Source organism: Pseudophryne corroboree, chromosome 5, assembly GCF_028390025.1.
Source record: "Pseudophryne corroboree isolate aPseCor3 chromosome 5, aPseCor3.hap2, whole genome shotgun sequence".
In the NCBI taxonomy this organism is placed as follows: domain Eukaryota; kingdom Metazoa; phylum Chordata; class Amphibia; order Anura; family Myobatrachidae; genus Pseudophryne; species Pseudophryne corroboree.
This window is the reverse complement of record NC_086448.1, coordinates 587821674-587842250: the sequence shown is the minus strand read 5'-3', so window position 1 is coordinate 587842250 and position 20577 is coordinate 587821674. Positions and strand designations below refer to the sequence as shown.

The window sequence follows — 20577 nt, the reverse complement described above, 5'->3', positions numbered from 1 at the left end:
TCCCTGCTGTTACCTCCATGGTGTCCCCGCCATCACCTCCGTGGTGTCTGCGCCATTGCATGCTGCCCCCCGGCGTTACCACCATGGTGTCATCACCGTTACTTCTGTGCTGTCCCCGGCGTTACCTCCATGCTGTCCCCGCTGTTACTTCCGTGCTGTCCCCGGCGTTACCTCCATGCTGTCCCTGCCCTTACCTCCATGCTGTCCCCTCCATTACTTCAGTGCTGTCCCCGCCATTACCTCAGTGCTGTCCCTGACATTACCTCCGTGCTGTCCCCATTGTGTGCTGTCCCCGCCATAACCTTTGTGCTGTCCCAAGCGTTACCTCTGTGCTGTCCCGCCGTTACCTCCATGCTGTCCCCGCCATTACCTCCGCGCTGTCCCCGCCATTGCCTCCGTGGTGTCCCCGCCATTACCTCTGTGGTTTCCCAGCCATTACCTCCATGGTGTCTGCGCCGTTGCGTGTTGTCCGCGCTGTTACCTCCGTGCTGTTCCCGCCATTACCTCCATGGTTTCCTTCCTGTCCCCTCTGTTCTGTCCCTTTCATCTTCTGTCCTTTTCCTGTCCCCACTGTAATGTCCCTGTACCACATACACAAAAAATAAAGTGCTGTCTTATCCAAATGTCTTTTGCCAACAGCACCACCTCCTCCATAATCTCACTTCTCCCCACTCTCGTATCCCTGCCATTACATCTGTCCTGTCCCCTCGGTGCTGTCCCTGCCATTACCTCTGTGCTGTCCGTCCTGTCCATGTTCTGTCCCTGCATCCTCTGTCCTTGTCCTATCCCCATTGTCGTGTCCCTGTCCCACATACACAAAAAATAAAACTCTGTCTTATCCAAATGTCTTTTTATAATTTTTAGATTTAAATTCTTTCTAAAAACATTTAATGACTATCCAACATACACACAGCCAGTGTTTCACATGCAGTTAATTACACCTCTTAAAATATATATCATATCTTTGTTACTATAATCCAACTACAGTGTTCCACAGTATATAGCACTAGGTTACTATTTGTATTTTATTGTAACCGCAATGTAGCCATAAAATAACAGATGCCTTCTTCAACACACACACAGCTGTATATTTGTATCACTGTATCATATGAATATTTACGTCACATCTTGCAACCTTAGCAATATTGTAGTGATATCCTTGTTAAGGTCCTTACATACTATGCGATACACTCCATGAGCAATATTGCAGAGTGTTCTCCCTACACTCCTGGGTGTCAACCCCAGGGCATACACACTGTACAGTATAGGTAGTGATATCATACATTGATGTCATGCTGCGGCTGGCCCATACTTGCAGTATTAGATGATAGGTAAAATTGAGCTGCATGTACGGGCAACAGAGGGGGGCAACAGAGAGGGTAAGTAGTGATGGACGGGATCGCGCATTGTTCATCATTTGTAACATGCAATCTGGGTGATATCACAAATGATATCACTCAGAAGACTGAAAATGAACGATATTGTTTGTGAAATCGCATAGTGAAACCATTATTTGTGAAACCATTAGTATTCCAACACACACACTCAATTGGTTAGTAGTCCAAGGATATTTTTTTATCTTCAACAGATTAATTAGCCGCTTGCTAATTTCTCACAGTTTCAACCATTCACATAGACAAAATGTATAAAATTGTTAGTTCATGCAAGCCAAGAGTAACAGTATTAGAAATAGCGTAACATGCAGTAGGCTTAGTTGTAACACATCACACACATCACACACATACAAGTTTGGTGGGTCAGAGCCCACCAGACTATTAGTGCCTAGGTCTGATGGGACTCTGAGTTATAATTTACTGCACTGCAAATAGGATGGACAGATAGTGCATCACAGAGGATAAATGGGATGGAGACTGCTCCATTTCTATACATTCCAGCTTGTATCCACACATGTGATGAATTACAACTAAGCCTACAGCATGCTTCACTATTTCTAATACTGCTACTCTTGGCTTGAATGAACTAACATATTTATAAATTGTCTCTATATCAATAGACGACACTGTGAGTAATAAGAAACCAGCTAACTAAGCTGTTTGAAGCTTGAAAAATATACTTGGGCTACAAACTAACTGAGTGCATGTGTTCAAATACTAACAGGGATATCGCTACATTGTTGCTAAGGTTGCAAGAAGTGAAGAAACTATTTGTGGAGAACTATTCATATAATATAGCGATACAAATATACAGCTGTGTATGTTACGGCTACATTGTAGTTACAGTAAAATACGGATAGTAACCTAGTGCTATATATTGTGGGACGTTATAGCTGGATTATAGTAACAAAGATATGTTATATATTTGATGTGGTGGTTTTAACTGTATGTGAAACACTGGCTGTGTGTATATTGGATGGTCATTAAATGTTTTTAGAAATAATTTTTATCTATATTGGATTGACTGCACTTTTTTTCTGTGTGTTAATGTAGTTAATACATTCTATGAAGAAGTAGTGAGCTCCTTTTTTAAAGCTGCAGTCGATCCAAACTTATATATATATATATATATATATATATATATATATATATCATCTGTAAAAAAGGGAAAAAAGCGCCTCTTAGTGCAGTATTTCTTAAAACACAGTTTAACATCCACCACCTTCTGACACCTATCAAAGTGTACAAGTACTGTTTTAGGTGGTAATCCAACCACATTTTCTCAAGCAAATCCAATATAACCACAAGTAAATCAGCAACACCGATTGTCAACGATCCCAAGATCCGAGTATGCCATATAAAAGAGATTCAGATGGACATAATAGTGCAATATGTTTCACACAAGTTTAATAATAAAAACACATATAAATGCCCATACATTCATAAAGAATAAAACAGCTTATCTGATATAACACTTCCTCCCATCTGCGATCAGGGTGAAGTTACAGTCCTTCCTCAACGTGTTTCATCCGTTTTGCCTCTGCTGGACTTCATCAGGAGTATGAGGTGTCATGCTCCCTGTTTACATATTTATACCCATATCAATTACATAAATGAGGGGGCGTGTACAGTCATAGTCACAGGGAGTGATGTCACTTCTTGTGTGTTCATTGTAAACAAAGGTTTTATATATCAAAAAGGAATCTATTATCAGCCTCTATAGTGATTCAATTTATTCTAAATAGGTGATGCTAATAAGGTCTTACACCTCTTACTGTTATTATACTGATAGTGGTGAAGCTTTGGACGAGTGCCATCCCGATCACACAAGACCGCCGGAAGTCGCGCCAACCCTTCTTTACAAGGGTAAAGAAGATTACAAGTCCAATGAGGTGGTTTTGGTTAAGAAATTAGAGAAAATTGAGGGAGATGTTGTATCTATTAAGGAGAAGAAATTTTACAGAGATAAGCAGGATTATGAAGGGAACAGAATAAAGAAATGCAATGGTAATAGGGAGATCTATGGAAGGCATGATACGTCAAATCAAAGGAAACAATATGAATGCAAGACTGTACGGAACAGAACGAAGAATTACCAGAAAAAACAAGGAGCCCCAAGATATGTCAACTTTGAGATTAATAATAGGTTTTCTACATTGAATCAGTTGAATTCTGAAACAGAACCAAAAGATTTTTTATCCCCAATGGCCTTCAATCAGAGATTACGAAGGGAACATTGTGTAAAAGAAACGGTGTACTGAGCATCCCCATTGAAAAGATGACTCACAGAAGACGGGTAAAGAGAGGAAGAGGGTCCCTTAAACGAATACAAAAAAGAAGGAACATGCGACCATAGTACCATTAAAAATGGGGGAAATGGGAATCTTTAATCTTTCGGATCATGTTCTCACAGAAATTGAGGTTATATTGTTGAATAAAGGACTTTATTTTGCACCTTCCATGGAAGATAATAATTTTCAAATATTTACAGATCTAAATAAGTTTGTGCTAAATAAAGCTCACATTAAAATGGCACTTTTTAAAGAAGGAAGTCGGAGTGAACCAAAGTTTGTAGAATGGATCAAAATCAGGATTAAAGCCCACATTGACATACATTAACCACTTGAATCCAAGAGTAGCCAAATTGATATGTTTTACAATTTGGTTAAGAAGGAAATTTAGGAGTTAAAACCATTAAACAAAAGTAATTGAAAAAACTTTGAAAAGAAAGCATTGAAAGATTTGAAAGAAGAAAAGAACTTAGTCCTGAGACAAGCCGCTAAAGGAGGTGGAATGGTTTTAATAAACCATAGTAATTATGAAAAGGAGGCCTTTAGATTATTGAATGACATTACTTCATATAAAGATTGCCTAGTGATCCCACATGCCCATTTGTAGATTAATTACGACCAATACTAATAAAAGCACTCCATGCGGAAATAATTACTAAAGAGGAATGTCAATTTTTAATTAGAAATAATCCTATAATTCTGATCTTTTATTTCCTACCAAAGATTCACAAGTGGCTAATTGATCCACCTGGTAGGCCTATAGTAGTGGGAATTGACTCACTTATAGCTGGTCTTTCTCAATACGTGGAAATCTTTTTAAAGAAATATGTGCCTGGACTAGATTCATATATAAAAGACACAACAGCAGTTCTTCAATTTTTAAAAATGTTTAAGTGGCAAGAAGGATATTTTTGGGTAACAATAGACGTACAGTCTTTATATACTTCAATAGACCATAAACAGGGGATAGAATCATGTAGAAAGTTTTTAATGGCGGATCCAGATCTTGAAGATAAACATCGGGATTGTATATGCACTTTAATTGATTTTATACTTACCCATAATTATTTTACATTTTTGGAAGGGTTTTATTTATAAATGTGTGGAACAGCTATGGGGACAGTTTTCGCACCCAGTTTTGCTAATTTGCATATGGGAAGCTGAAAGCGGGAATGTGCCAACCAGAAAAAAACCTTTTTGGACCATATTGTTTTATTTATACATTACATAGATGATATTTTAATTATATGGAAAAGAACAGAAGACTCTTTTGGTGATTTTATGAAGTTTATTGAAGTTAATGAATATAATCTTTCTTTTACCTCTAAAATTAATAACAATTAAATTGAATATTTAGATCTGGTTTTAGTGAACACTGGATTGGAAGTGCAAATGAAGAACTTTGATAAAAAAAATGGATACTAACTCATATGTCCACTATAATAGTGGATATGCAACTAAATGGAAAACAAACTTACCATTATCACAATTCAGTTGCATTAAACAAAATTGTAGAACGGAAGATCTGGAAGAACAACTAAGCCTGTATGTAGAACGTTTTCAGGATAGGGGCTATCCAAGAAATCTGATCGGAGAAGCTAAAGGGGAGACAAGACTAAGGAATTAAGGTGCATTAATGGAATACAGAACCAGAGACAGCAAAGAGCTAACTTTATTAATCTGTTCAATTGCCAAGAAAAGCAGATTCATAGGATTTTCAATAAACATTCGGGTGTTTTGAAAATGGATGGGCTGTTGAATAGGATTTTACCAGACAAACCAAGTATTGTTTTTAAGAAGGCAAAAAATCTAAAGGAGCATTTAGCTCCTTGTATGCTATCGGATGTGAAGAAGTCAGAACAGAGAGGTTTGTAGGATTGTATTTTGAAATGTCTATATAAATGTAATCATTGCAATATTTTCCAATTTATTCATCCCACTGCTAGATCATTCAATAATGCGAATGACAAAAAAATGTATAAAGTGAAGGATAAAATGACTTGTACACTGCATGGGTGATCTATCAATTAGAATGCCCTTTTCATGTAAGATACATTGGGAAGACCAAACAACTTCTAAAAATTAGAATGCAGGAGCATATAAGAAGTATAAAAAAAGCAGGATTATCACACTATCCCAAAACACTTTAAAATGTTTCATAATTCAGAGGTAAAGGGTATAACTATTAAAGCAATAGAGAATGTAAAGTTGGGCCCTAGAGGAGGGGATCGTGAGAAAAAATTATTACAGAGATGTACAGGATCTGTGAACTTGATTCCCTTACCCTAAAAGGTTTAAATGACATTTATGAAATAGCCCCGATTTTATGAATAGACTAATTGTTTCCCTTTTTATAAATATTTTTAATGAATTCGCATTTTATGTTGTATCTCTGTAATATTTATAATTACCTTTTTTCGGATTGTATATGAATTTTATTGTATTTAAGGATGCGCTATATGTAAGGAGAATGGATACAAACGCACTTTCATTGAATGTATATATCGATAAATGCATTTTAATAGAATATATATATGGTCTCCTGGAAGATGGCGCCTATTGAGAGACAACCATGGTGAATGATAGAGTAGCGGACGGCGGTGGGTGCCGTGTGGGAGACGGCATTGTGACCGATATACTCCGCGCATGCGCCTCGCCACCGCCCGTCATTTCGTGATTCAGGATGACTTCCAGCGGTCGCGTGTGATCGGGATGGCACTTGTCCAAAGCATCACCACTATCAGCATAATAACAGTAAGAGGTGTAAGGCCTTATTAGCATCACCTATCTAGATTAAATGGAATCACTATAGAGGCTGATAATAGATTCCTTTTTGAGATATAAAATGTTTGTTTACAATGAACACACAGGAAGTGACATCACTTCCTGTGACTATGACTGTACACACACCCTCATTTATGTAATTGATATGGGTATAAATATGGGAACAGGGAGCATGACACCTCATACTCCTGAGGAAGTCCAGCAGAGGCAAAATGGATGAAACACGTTGAGGAAGGACTGTAACTTCACCCTGATTGCAGATGGGAGGAAGTGTTATATCAGATAAGCTGTTTTATTCTTTATGAATGTATGGGAATTTATATGTGTTTTTATTATTAAACTTGTGTGAAACATATTGCACTATTATGTCCATTTGAATCTCTTTTATATGGCATACTCGGGTCTTGGGTTTGTGGAAAATCGGTGTTGCTGATTTACTTGTGGTTATATTGGATTTGTTTGAGAAAAGGTGGTTGGATTACCACCTAACACGGTACTTGTACACTTTGATAAGTGTCAGAGGGGGACATTTACTAAGCAGTGATAAGAGCGGATAATTGAGCCAGTGGAGAAGTTTCCCATACCAACCAATCAGCACTGAAGTAAGATCTATAATTTGCATACTATAAAATTATACAGAGCTGCTGATTGGTTGATGGGGCAACTTCTCCACTGGCTCATTTATCCCCTCTTATCGCTGCTTCTTAAATGTCCCCCAGAAGGTGGTGGATGTTAAACTGTGTTTTAAAAAATACTGCACTAGGAGGCGCTTTTTTCACTTTTTTAACAGATGAACTATTAAGCCTGTTTTTGAAACTACTGGCAACTTGGAGAAGAACAGCCACCCCTTTATCAACAGGAGGGAGTGTAATAGGACTTTTTGAATTCAGTTGTGATGTGGTTGCTTTGGCTGGAAGGAGGGTGAGCTCTAAGCAACACTAATACTTCATATATATATATATATATTTTTTTTCATTATTGCCAACATATTAGTTCTGCACCTGAATACAATACCTTTTTGGGTTGTTTTTTCCCTGTCCCCACTGTCATGTCCCTGCCGTTACCTCTACCCTGTCCCTCCTGTCCCCTCTGTTCTGTACCTGCTGTTACTTCTGTACTATCACTATATAATGGCTTCCATGTAAGTGGCACTGTACTGGGAGCATTATGTGCATCCCTCTCAGCTCAGTTCATAGCACAGCACCTCTCCACCATTTCATCATAGCACCCCTCTTCCCTCACAGCACAGAATCCCTCACAGCACCCCATCAGCTCCTTCACAGCACAGCACCCATCACCCATTACATCACAGTACTCCATTCCCCTCACACAGCATCCCTCAAAGCACTTCACCCCTCATAGCACACCTTTCCTCACAACACAGCACACCTCCCCTCCAAGCACAATGTATCTTCCCCTACAGCACACCACATCTACCTTCACAGCACAGCATGCTTTACTGCTCCCTTCCTCTCAGGTTCGTTGGTGGCATTTTGAATTTGGTGCTGGCCATGAGCCAATCATGACTTGTGGACTGGAAGACATTTAGGGGCCATTTAGTTTTGATGCATGGAAGATAGAGATTGCTAGTTTCCTGAAAGGAATCTGTAATGCATTCAGCAGCGCAGTGTGCCACAATTCTGTTTACATTACTCCTGTGCAATCTATGGAAGAAGACAACTACCAGGGATGGCAACAAAGGTTCTAATGCAATGGTTGGACTCAGCTCAGAAATGATGTCAATTTAATCAGATTCTCTAATATTTTTCTTGTCATTAGCTAAATGTTTTGGAATATGCTCGCTTATGGAGGATGCAGAACTTTTATTGCAGGGATTTATGGTCTACTTTTTTCTGCATATAAGTCAGGCAGTGTGTATTGAGATGTAAGGAATCTGAAATCCATTAAGGATCTCTGGGGGTGGTCTGATACAAGGTGGTATTGGCTATTTGCCTGGGGAACATGAGTACAGTATATAGAGTCTGATTCAGCACCTGTTTTCCATGATTGGAACCTTAATTAATTATGTAATTGATGACCAATATTCGTGTGCTTTCTATAATTTGTTTATCCAGCTCTGATTAGTGGTTTTGAGCCTGGGATTTGCCAGCAATGGTTGATAGAGAATTAGTTTGTCATCTGCTGTCACTCCATCCAGATTCTTTTCATTTCGTGAGTTTTCATGTTGGTTTTGACTTGCACCTTTTTTGAAAGACACAGTTCTTTTTATTACAATGGTGCATGCAGGCATTCATGGAGCATATGGGAATAGCTCACTATTTGGATAACTTTCACTTTATGGGGTTAGTGATAGTGATATTTGCTGGGACATTTTGGTTTTAATGCAAGATCTGTTTAGTTCATTATACAGCTAGCTTCAGCCCAATATTTTTTGGATAAAAAAAAAAGAAATCTTAAAAAATGATTACAAATAAAAAATTTAAATAAAAGGTTTATCATTACTGTAGAAATGCTACATTTGAACCCTGACATCTGAGGATCATTTGGGCTGCAAGTCTGTATCAAGCTGAATAAACACCTGCCCCACTCGCAGCCTCTTCACACCTCCCAGCCACAATGGCCAGTAATCAGAATTAGTATATATTAAATCCTCTTAAGAGTAGCCTTGTTGTTTAAGGCTGGCTACAGTCATTCAAATTTTCACTGTATTCCATTTCCTTCCTCACGTCTGCAGTTACAAGCTTGTAGGGAACACAGCTTTGTGTCTCAAAAGAGAGAAACAGGCTGGCTGGTGCCAGCAATAACCTTCCTTTATTTTCTACTCATGGGCTAGGACTGATGTGAATAACAAAAGACAATCAAGCAACAGATTATAAAATGCACACAGAAGGGACTAAAGTATACTGAAGGTGTTACCCTTAAACCTTATTTTCAAGTATTGAATAAGTGGAATAAGAAATTAATAAGATGATGATGATAATGAAGACGTTAATGATTATATAATTTTTGCCATGATGGAATTTCATTTAATCAAAAGTAGTGTTCATTGTCACTCAGTATTGATTGAATTTGTTGGAGATCATAGTGCTTCTCCTTTTGGCGAGTTTAGTCTAGAGTACTGTATGTTATCAGTTTGTTTTTTCTATGAAGAATGACATAGACAGACAAGCAGCAGCAATAGCATGCATACAATTAATAATGATATGACTTTGGTATGGAATTTATTTAAATTGTTTAATGTTACAATTGACACAAGGCAGACCACACACAAGGGGAGCACAAGTTACTAAGACAAAGTGTGGACATTGGCCATATCTGTTATTTTTGGGCATTTTCTAATTATAATTTATTTACTACTTGCTGAACAAATGATTGACCAGATCATACTGTGGACACTGTATACTATATATGTCTCCCATTGAGGGGGGGCCATGTCTACATCATGGGTAAACTAATTGGCATGGATTAATAATGTTTGGTTTTGCTGTTGAAGTGAACATTATGCAGACTTGTGGGAAGAGCCCCTCACATTGCAGGCCATACCCCACAGCAGTTTTGTTAAAAATGAGGCATGCTGCTTGTGCAATGCTCTACAGAGCCTTGGCTGTCAGTACCTTGATCACCCCATCTCCTTGGGGCCTACTCTGGAGAACAGAATAAGAGCATCATGCAGTCTTTATTTTTATTATTTATACTAGCTGGGATACCGGAGTTGCCAGGGTTGAAGACTGGGCCCTGTAGAACACCTGCAGCCTTGATTGCTTTATATTGTCCTCTCCGTTAATCCCATAGGTGGTGACATCACCAACCCGGTAATATGGCTGGTCGGCCTGCAAGTCGGAATGGGGTCTCATGTCGGGTCGCACCTGGGAAGCGCTAGTATACAAATTCCCAGGTGCGACCCGGCTTTGTAAGTCTGCAAGGGGTATAAGTTCAAACCTAGGCTGATACATGATCCTGGTCAAACTACACCACCATGCCAAATATGGTGGAGTTAGGCACAAAACTGTGGCCATGCATAAAGGGCAAACAGACAGACAGCGCTCTGTAGTATCAGCATTTTTGTTCACGACAATAAGGAATAAAACCTTTTTTTATTGATACATTTTAAACAAAAAAAAATTAAAAGAAGTAAATTGAGCCTACCTGCCACCCTTAGGGTCAGCTATGTGGGGTGTACAGTTGTGTTTCTGATTGTCCATGTGTTTTATTATTGGCAGCTGCTAGCACTGGTTCTGCCTATCACTTTGACAATAAATAATTTGATGTGGTCCTGAACCACCAACCGAAGGCACACCTGTAAGAGCTACACGGCAGCCCAGGGTGCCTAGAACACAGTTTGGGAACCACTGGCATATTGTGTAATGTGACATAATATGAAAATGACAGCAATTGCCGTAAAAACATCAAATAAGTGCAGGCACACATTAAATGTTTACAGTTATACGATATGCTACATTATAAATACACAAGCTCTCCTTATTATATAAATATATATACTGTATATATATATATATATATATATATATATATATATATATATTTTTTTTTTTTTTTGCCCACTGCTTTGCCCGCATGGAATTCTTAATGCAATAAGACTATTTTCATTGCACCCATCTTCAAGTTTGAGTTCACTACCCAACCCCTAAAAGAATTAGCATGAAGATACATAGCCTATATCTTAACGGGCAGTCTAAGGAACATATCAATTTTCAAAATGCAATCAGCTTAGAGACCCCATAAACTATGGATTTGACACTACTGTCGGTCATTTTGGACATTTTATTTTTCACCCCTTCTCATCCCTCATGCTGATGGGGGCTGAACTTGGATGGCATCGGGAGTTTCACTATCCATCTCCGTGACCCTGAACACTATGGATTTTTACATGTCACCCCTTTCTCACCCCCAATGCTAGAGGTGTTAGGGTTGTCTTACCCCCACAGTATTTTATTCCAGATTGTAAGCGATATGTGTACCAAGTTTGGTGTAAATTGCTCTAGGCATTCCTTAGTTATGCTGGCACATACATACACACATACACACATCCAGTTTTATATATATATATATATATAAATGTATTATTTATTTCTAATTTTATTTTATAAATGTAATACCCAGGGGTAGATTTAATAAATGTTGTTTTGAGCTTTAATTAAAATTTAATGAGCTTTGCCGGTGGTTAAGTCCTGAAAAACACATTTACTAAACATCAGTTTTGACTGTTATTTGAGAGCAACCACGATGCCCATTGATTTTGAAGCCTCTGATCCACTGTGAATATGAAATGATACCATTAACAATCTGTGGTGAATGTGAAGCTCTGCACAAATCACTATGGTCTATGCAGGCATTGTTTTATTTCTATGGTTTAAAAGATGTAAATTAAAAAAGGTCCACCTCAAATTAAAAACTGACCTTGGGCCTCTGAGCCTAGGCTGATATTGGAAAAAAGGGAGGGAAAATAGCATGAGGCCCCCCTATTTTCTTATAAACAACACTAGGCTGAACCAGTCAGGGCAGCTCACGCTATACCAGATAACCAGCCCAAAACCATAATGGCAACCTGCCCCAAACTGGTCAGCCTAGGGCTGGAATCTTCAGGGAATTGTTACTCCCCCACAAAATGAAGACATGCTTCCCCAAGGGCAACCAGCTCTGGGATGAAAACCCAGGGCTCGTCTCACCCCTTGAGCTTTGGTTGCTGACTTAATAGTGTAATTAAATAATTTGATTATATTGAATTTTACAGGTAGATTACATTGTGTTGAAAAACAAGGGCCAGCATTCCCGGACACTAAGGGCCCAGGAGGCACACACCGAATATTGTACTATATTAACAGATAAAAATCACCCCACCACACCCCTTGTTGAGCCATTAATTAGTCACTTAAACCTAGGATAAAGTACAGATACTTCATCCTGCCTATTGCTTGCATACAAATCACGATTATTCACAGCTACATGTGACTCATCTACCTGTCCCCACTGATGCTGATTTAGTGAGGACAAAGGCACGGAGCTGGCGGGAAAACAGCAGATGTGCCTGTAGTGGCATACTGTTAGATAAGCAGAAGACAGGAGCTAAGTGTGAGACTCAGCCAGTGTGGCTGCCAGCATTGCATGGGAAGGGCTGGGCCCCAGAGGTGGTCCAGGCATCGTAGCAGCCACACTCTCTCCACCTACTGCACCTATGCCTATGTCTCCTCCTATTCCTCAATCCCCTGGTATCTCTTTGCCACTTTCAACTAACTCCCTCCACTTTACAACTAAAATTGACTCCATACCTTTGGACACCACTTCCCTCCACATCCTCAGCTCCCCACTCCCTCTTTTTCTAGCCTGCCACTCACCATCCATCTTACCAACTCTGTCTTCTTTCTACTTTGTATCTGGAAATTAAGTCATGGTCCTCATCTAGTCCGCCCCTCCCTTCCACCTTGACCCTAACCTTTTGCCACCACTACCTTTCTTCTTTTGCCTTTTGCTATCTTGCCCACCTCTATAATCTCTCCCTTTCATCAGGCACTGTCCTGTCTGCATTCAAGCATGCCCTTGACTCCCCCATTCTTTAAAAAACACACTTGATCCTAATACTCTCTCCAAATAGCAACAGATCTCTCTCCTCCATTTGCCTCCAAACTCATTGAGCATATTGTCTACAACAGCCTTACAACGTTTCCTTCTTCCCACACCTTGCTAGACCCACTTCAGTCGGGCTTCCATCCTCTCCACTCCACTGAAACTGTCCTTCCAAAAGTCAGCAATGACCTCCTTGCTGCTACTACTGTCTGTTCATTCTCCTTGACTTTGCTGCTGATTTGACAATGTAGACCACCCTCTCCTCCTGCAAATCCTCCACTCCCTTGGTCTACATGATATTGCCCTTTCATGGCTGTCTTTCTACCTCTCTGGCCTGTTTCCTACCAGTATATGTGTATACTTGTATACCTCAAAGGGTGATCTCATTGAATACGGACAATAGCAGAAGCCCAGTATCTGATATATATACCCAGTATCCAATGTGTGACTTCATTCCTACTGTTTACACAAACTACCTTGTTTTTGTATAATTTTAATATCCTCTTATCGGTATACTCACATATTATATATGTATGACAAGACTTTGTTATTGTAGACTGCCCACTAAGAATATAATCAAACCAATAAATATTGATTCAGGCGCTGACCAGAAGAGAAAACTCTTCTTAATATCCTCTTATTTTGGATAAACTGCAGCTTCTAAAAGGAGATCACTGAGTTTCCCCAGGGCTGTAACAAGGTGTGTGACAGTGGTGCCTTGCACACAGTGCATGTGCACTGTGGTTGCAAGACCACCAGTAACACCCACAGGCAAGGCCGGAATAACAGTGGTGTGACAGGGTGGCCTTCTTGGCAGTATATGATTATTCCTTAAAACCAGGTGAAATGCAGGCTTGTAGTCAGTCAGCCACAGAACCTGTGTAATTCATGAGTGTCCCAGGTTAAAGGGATAATATGGTCAGCCTAGTGTATCTGACAACAAGGGGTGATCTCATCTGTCCATATACTGTACATCCAGGAGCTCTTCCCCAGTGATAAACCCCCCCAGTATACTATGTGTAGTGTACATCCAGGGGCTAGTGTGTCTCCAGGGGTGCTGTTGTCTGGTGTATCTGACAACAAGGGGTGATCTGTCCATATACATACAGAGGCTCTGTATGTACACTGTACATCCAGGGGCTGGTGTGTCCAACTCCTATCAGTATCATTGTTATAGGGTGCTCTGTCTGTCATCTGGAGTATCTGACAAGGGGTGCTCTCTCCACCTAGGGGTGAACTGTTCATCCCTCCAGTGTTTGATTACTATTCCTGACTCTTACATGTATTGTGCGACACTGTGGGTGAAATTAAACCATAGCATTAGATTATTATCTCTAACTCATAAATGTATTGTGACACTGAAGGCGGTACATTTTTTGTACAAATTGTGGTGTACCTTACTTGGTTCGTGTTTGTTGCTGTATATGGAGGACGAACAATTGAGAAAAGAGGCATAAATGGCTTACGTCAGGGCATGTAAAATCAAAGAAAAAGTAAAAGTTATATTAGTAAAAGTCAGATTAGTGCAATAATATAACCAATAAAAATTGTTGTCTATGCAATAAAGACCATCACCAATGCACCAATGATTAATTGAAAGTTTGAAAATCAAACAAACAAAATTACTAACCAATCCTTCCTTCCACTACATTTGTTTATAGGGGATATACCGCACAGGAGGATATCAAAGTATAAACTGGATATTGTAATTACCAAGATACAATAATAAAGTGGGAAAAGGCAATCTTTTCCAATCAATATTATGTTTGGTGGTGCACTCTGAGTCAGTAATAAAACGTCTGGCAACAAAGGAGAAAAGAAGACTCTTTTGTGGGTGCACTCTTAAATAATTTTAAAGTATTGAGAATAAAATAGTTAAAAAATCATTGAATTTTTATTCGTGTCATAAGATAAAACATAAAGTAGTTGGACACATGATTGAAAAAAAGAAAAAACACACAGAATAAGTCAATAATGCCAATATATATTGGATAATAATTGTAAGCTGTCTAGGTTGAATCAAATCTCCAATAAACAGTGAATCCACAAATTTAACTCCAAGATCTGCCTGCGGGAGAGAGATATGATATGAGCTGTACAAGAGTTACAATTGTTGCAATTAGTGGCAAAGGGACAATTCTCAGTGCAGCTATCAAAAAATGGTATATCAGATTAAACCTGCTGATTGTCTTGGAGGAGAGGAAAAGAGGAGAATTTGATACAAAAGATGAATCTGCTGTCAGCGTTAGACATAGAGCATGAACGCCTGAAAATTTCTACTACACCGAGTATTCCTCAAAAGTCTCCTACTTGAGTACTGACTCAGCCCAACACTGATTAGCTTCCAAGATCGGATGGGTTTGGGCGTTTCCAGTGTGGTATGATAGTAGAAAAGGTACCAATAATCTTGTGCTCTAGAATCACTGATGAGAGTTCACGAATATTCTTGAGTGATGAGAGATAGCATAGGGCTCTGGGAGCAGAGCTACGAAGGGGGATCTGCTGCCATCGTTAGACAGGGAGAACCCTGAATCAATGGTGAGAGTCCCGAAAGATAGTGAAAGTGAGAAAAACAGAGACAGGTGGGTTGTGAGATTTTGTACAAGGGAGCATTCAATTTTGAAGGGCTCTACACATAAATTGAAATCTGTGTACAGAATGATAATCAGCTGTAAGTATCAGGTGATGATGAGGATGTCAGGTACAGGTACCAAATAATCGTAAAGAGGAGGAGGATTGAGGATCTCATGAGCTTCCAAAGGTACAAGTTTTTTGCAAATGAATAAACATTTATGCACAATATATTTGATAAGATATGAATATCCAATGGTAGTCTATGGAAGAGATGTATCAATAATTAAATTAAGACATATACATAGCAGTGGTAGTTCTCCTCTCCTAATAAAAGGTTGCAACTGTAAGGGGAGCTATATATATATCCCCACTGTATAAGCAGAAAAAGGAAGAAAAAGGAAAACAATACTGTGGCCAGAATAAATATACTGGTCATAGAGTACATATACATGCATACACTCTGTTGAGCAACGTGTCAAAAAATGACAATTATACTCTCCCAATGAGGAACTGCGGTCACAAGATAATAGCACTATAATTAAATCAACTATAGTAACTGGGTTTTAAAATACTGTTGACAAACAATCATAATAGTGATAATGGGTGTCAATAATATAAAACACCCTTTTGGCGGTCACCAGCTGCAGCCTTAATAGGCAATTCCGTGATTGTTTTAATTGTCAGATACTAACGTGAGGTGGCCAGAAATGCACCTATGCTGACTGGTTCCTATATCAATACACAGGTAATGAGAACAGATATTACCCGTGACTATGTCTGGGAGGGTCGTAAGATGCCACACAGTATAAGCGTGCTCTAGTTCGAGGGTGCTGGAAAGCCGCTGTACTGTGACTGGGTCAAGTTCGTCCGAACATGAGATGCTGCACAGCGGACGTATCGTCAGGTTCAGAAGTTGCTGTGAGGCCGCTATCCTGGATGAAGCTCAGGCGCAGGCAGACAGTTGGAGATGTGGGTGGTCCCGGACAGCCCGGGGTCGGAAGACGCGTTTCACCCGTTCGCCGGGCTTGGTCACTTCCTGTGACGTGGTGGGCTCCTGCGGGTTTTTATCAGGGTAGAGATCAGCAAGTGTCCAATCAGTGGGGGGGGCGTGTCTCTCGCATTTAGGTTGCTGCACAGCCGTAGTCATTCAGCTGAATCAATCATATTCTGACTTTAGTCCATCATATTAGAGATAGGAAAAATAAGTAAAAAGTGTCTATTAATCATAGTAAAGAATAGTTAAAACCAAAGATAAAATTAACCAAAAAACGACCAAATTATTTTGACAACATTAAGTAATGATTGTGCTATCATATTATAGATTTAATATGTGCACATACTTGATCTGAAAGAAATATGAAGTATGCAAAAGATTGTTTTAAAGGAAAAATGACAGAATTACAAACACATTTCAAACAGGGGGCCACATGACCTTAAATGGATAAATATAAATATAAAGATGGGGGTTTCTTGCGAGTATAATATAAACTATACATAGGTTACATTTGGTAACAAAATAAAAGAGAAAAGATTGTTTCTCTTAATCTCGGGCAGACAAGGTAACAATTAATAAGAACTATATAAGGGAAGGAAATGGCTCTTTTTAACCCTGAGTATGAACTGGGCGATAATGGGGAAAAGGGAAAGGAAAATGTCTTTGACTTAAATATGCTGTGAAAGGAAGTTGCAAAAATTATTATAATAAGGAAAGAGATAGTTACTCGGGCCCTAGGTGTAAGTTGAACTGTACAAGAGTTACAATTGTTGCAATTAGTAGCAGAAGGACAATTCTCAGTGCAGCTAACCAACCGTATGCTGCAAGTAATGTGAAGAGATATAAATAAAGCCTTTTGAGTGTGCAAAACAAAAAGGAAAAGAGAAGGGGGGAAAAAAGGAAAAATTAGGAAAATGTGAAAGGGTGGATAGATAAAATGATGAATAAAAATGAATGAAAATGAAAATGAAAGATAAATTCATAAAAGAGTCTTTGTTTGTATGGTTGGAAGGGACAAATTAGAACAGAAAGATAGTAGTCAGTTAGCTGACATAGATGCGTGATGTGATGTTATAATGAACGGCTTTAGTGAGTTGTGAAAATTAGTACGAGAAATATGTGATGTGATGGCGAACGATGGGTTGGCAGACCATTGATTTAAGAAGATGGGTATTAATATCCTATGTGTTTTGATGCTGATGCCAAATTAGTTGAAAAATGAATATTAATGGATTTGATTATATGAATACCGGCATCAGGAGTGATCAATGTGGATAGGGGTTATGGGTGTGTCGGGAGTGTAATGGTGTGACAAGTGATTGAGGAAAGGAGAGGAGTAGGGTATGATGTGAATGAAGTGGGGCTAGATGTAATGAACAAAATGCATCTAAAATGGGGTCAGATGTGAATAATGGGCTGAATGTGATGAAATGGGAAAAACAAGAGTGAATCCATAAGGAGTGTAAATATACAGTGGCTCTGTATGAAGGCGAAGCCAAAGTTGGTGTAACGGGATGATGTGTGCGTAGGGGTGCCGTGTGAGATGTGTGATATAAAGATAGGGACTGGGGAACTGAGTAAGGAGGGTGACACACTAATTTGTGAGAAATGTTGATGTGAACTGGACACTGTAGCTGCCGGACTGCAGTGCGGGGAAAGAGAAGCGGAGTATTGAAACAAAAGTATATTTAGTAGAGTGGACTGGACATTGTGGCTAGAGGACTGCTATGTAAAGAAAGGGAAGCGGAATATTCAGGTATATAAATCAATTTTAGTAGAGTGATCTCAGTATACCATTGGCCAAAGAGGGAGATATTAATGGGTTACAGAAACACGCTGTAATTGATATATTTATTAAGACCCAGTGGTTTAAGGCCTCCCAACTTGAAGGTCCATTCACTTTCTTTTTTACAGAGTTCTTTGCTGAGATCACCCCCGCGTATGCCTAAATGGATTCTGTCGAGTTCAAAGGCGCGCATTTCACATGGTGAGTCTTGGTGTTGAGCATGGTAGTGCCTGGCTACTGATGTCAGCTTTTTGCCCTTTGACAGATCTAATGTTGCATTTCTGATGGACCCCATATGTTCAAGGATTCTGGTTTTAAACTTCCTTGTAGTCATGCCCACGTACCGTTGATTGCAACTGCAAGTTAGACAGTAGACCACTCCTTGTGTGTCACAATTGAAGTAATGTCGTATGGGGATATCGTGTCCCAGTCTGTCCTTCACTCTGTCAGTAATTTGAATCTGTGGGCAGGCTTTACATTGTCCGCATGGGTAGGATCCCGTTACGTTTCTAGATTTGACCGGTTCACGTGAGAAATGGCTCTGAACGAGTACATCCTTAATGTTGTTGGATCTTCTCCAACTGATTTGTAGAGTAGAATCCAAAAAAGGTGATAATTCTGAGTCTAGATGGAGAACCGGTAAGTGTTTTTGAATTGTGTCTTTTAATAGGCGCCATTCGGGACAGAAGGTGCCTATAAACCTGATCTTAGAATCTATTATGATTGTTTGTCAAAAGTATTTTAATACCCAGTTACTATAGTTGATTTAATTATAGTGCTATTATCTTGTGACCACAGTTCCTCATTGGGAGAGGATAATTGTCATTTTTTGTCACATTGCTCAACAGAGTGTATGCATGTATATGTACTCTATGACCAGTATATTTATTCTGGCCACAGTATTGTTTTCCTTTTTCTTCCTTTTTCTGCTTATACAGTGGGGATTTATATATAGCTCCCCTTACAGTTGCAATCTTTTATTAGGAGAGGAGAACTACCACTGCTATATATATTTCTTAATTTAATTATTGGTACATCTCTTCCGTAGACTACCATTGGATATTCGTATCTTATCAAATATATTGTTCAGAAATGTTTATTCATTTGCAAAAAACTTGTACCTTTGGAAGCTCATGAGGTCCTCAATCCTCCTCCTATTTACGATTATTTGGTACCTGTACCTGACATCCTCATCATCACCTGATACTTACAGCTGATTATCATTCTGTACACAGATTTCAATTTATGTGTAGAGACCTTCAAAATTGAATGCTCCCTTGTACAAAATCTCACAACCCACCTGTCTCTGTTTTTCTCACTTTCACTATCTTTCGGTACTCTCACCATTGATTCATGGTTCTCCTCCCAGGGCCCTATACTATCTCTCATCACTCAAGAATATTCGTGAACTCTCATCAGTGATTCTAGAGCACAAGATTATTGGTACCTTTTCTACTATCATACCACACTGGAAACGCCCGAACCCATCCAATCTTGGAAGCTAATCAGTGTTGGGCTGAGTCAGTACTCAAGTAGGAGACTTTTGAGGAATACTTGGTGTAGTAGAAATTTTCGGGCGTTCATGCTCTATGTCTAACGCTAACAGCAGATTCATCTTTTGTATCAAATTCTCCTCTTTTCCTCTCCTCCAAGACAATCAGCAGGTTTAATCTGATATACCATTTTTTGATAGCTGCACTGAGAATTGTCCCTTTGCCACTAATTGCAACAATTGTAACTCTTGTACAGCTCATATCATATCTCTCTCCTGCAGGCAGATCTTGGAGTTAAATTTGTGGATTCACTGTTTATTGTAGATTTGATTCAACCTAGACAGCTCACAATTATTATCCAATATATATTGGCATTATTGACTTATTCTGTGTGTTTTTTCTTTTTTTCAATCATGTGTCCAACTACTTTATGTTTTATCTTATGACACGAATAAAAATTAAATGGTTTTTTAACTATCTTATTCTCAATACTTTAAAATTATTTAAGAGTGCACCCACAAAAGAGTCTACTTTTCTCCTTTGTTGCCATTCCTTCCACTACATACATACTCTACCTTCCTTGGGCCCCTGATCTAGTTATTGATAAAAATCTGTATCAGACCATTTTTGCTGTGTTTTTTTTACAAAAACAGCTAAAATTACATGATTTGGCCTTTCTTTGTTCCTAGAGTATTATTAACCCCAATAACATTAATTT

The 20577-nt window shown here is 39.0% G+C and overlaps 2 pseudogenes; one reads left to right on the top strand and one right to left on the bottom strand.

Annotated features, from left to right (window-relative positions):
- Window positions 1-15285: 15285 nt before the first annotated feature.
- Window positions 15286-15404, bottom strand: LOC134930768 (5S ribosomal RNA; annotated as a pseudogene).
- Window positions 15405-19816: 4412 nt separating this feature from the next.
- LOC134931653 (5S ribosomal RNA) lies at window positions 19817-19935 on the top strand (annotated as a pseudogene).
- Window positions 19936-20577: the final 642 nt, after the last annotated feature.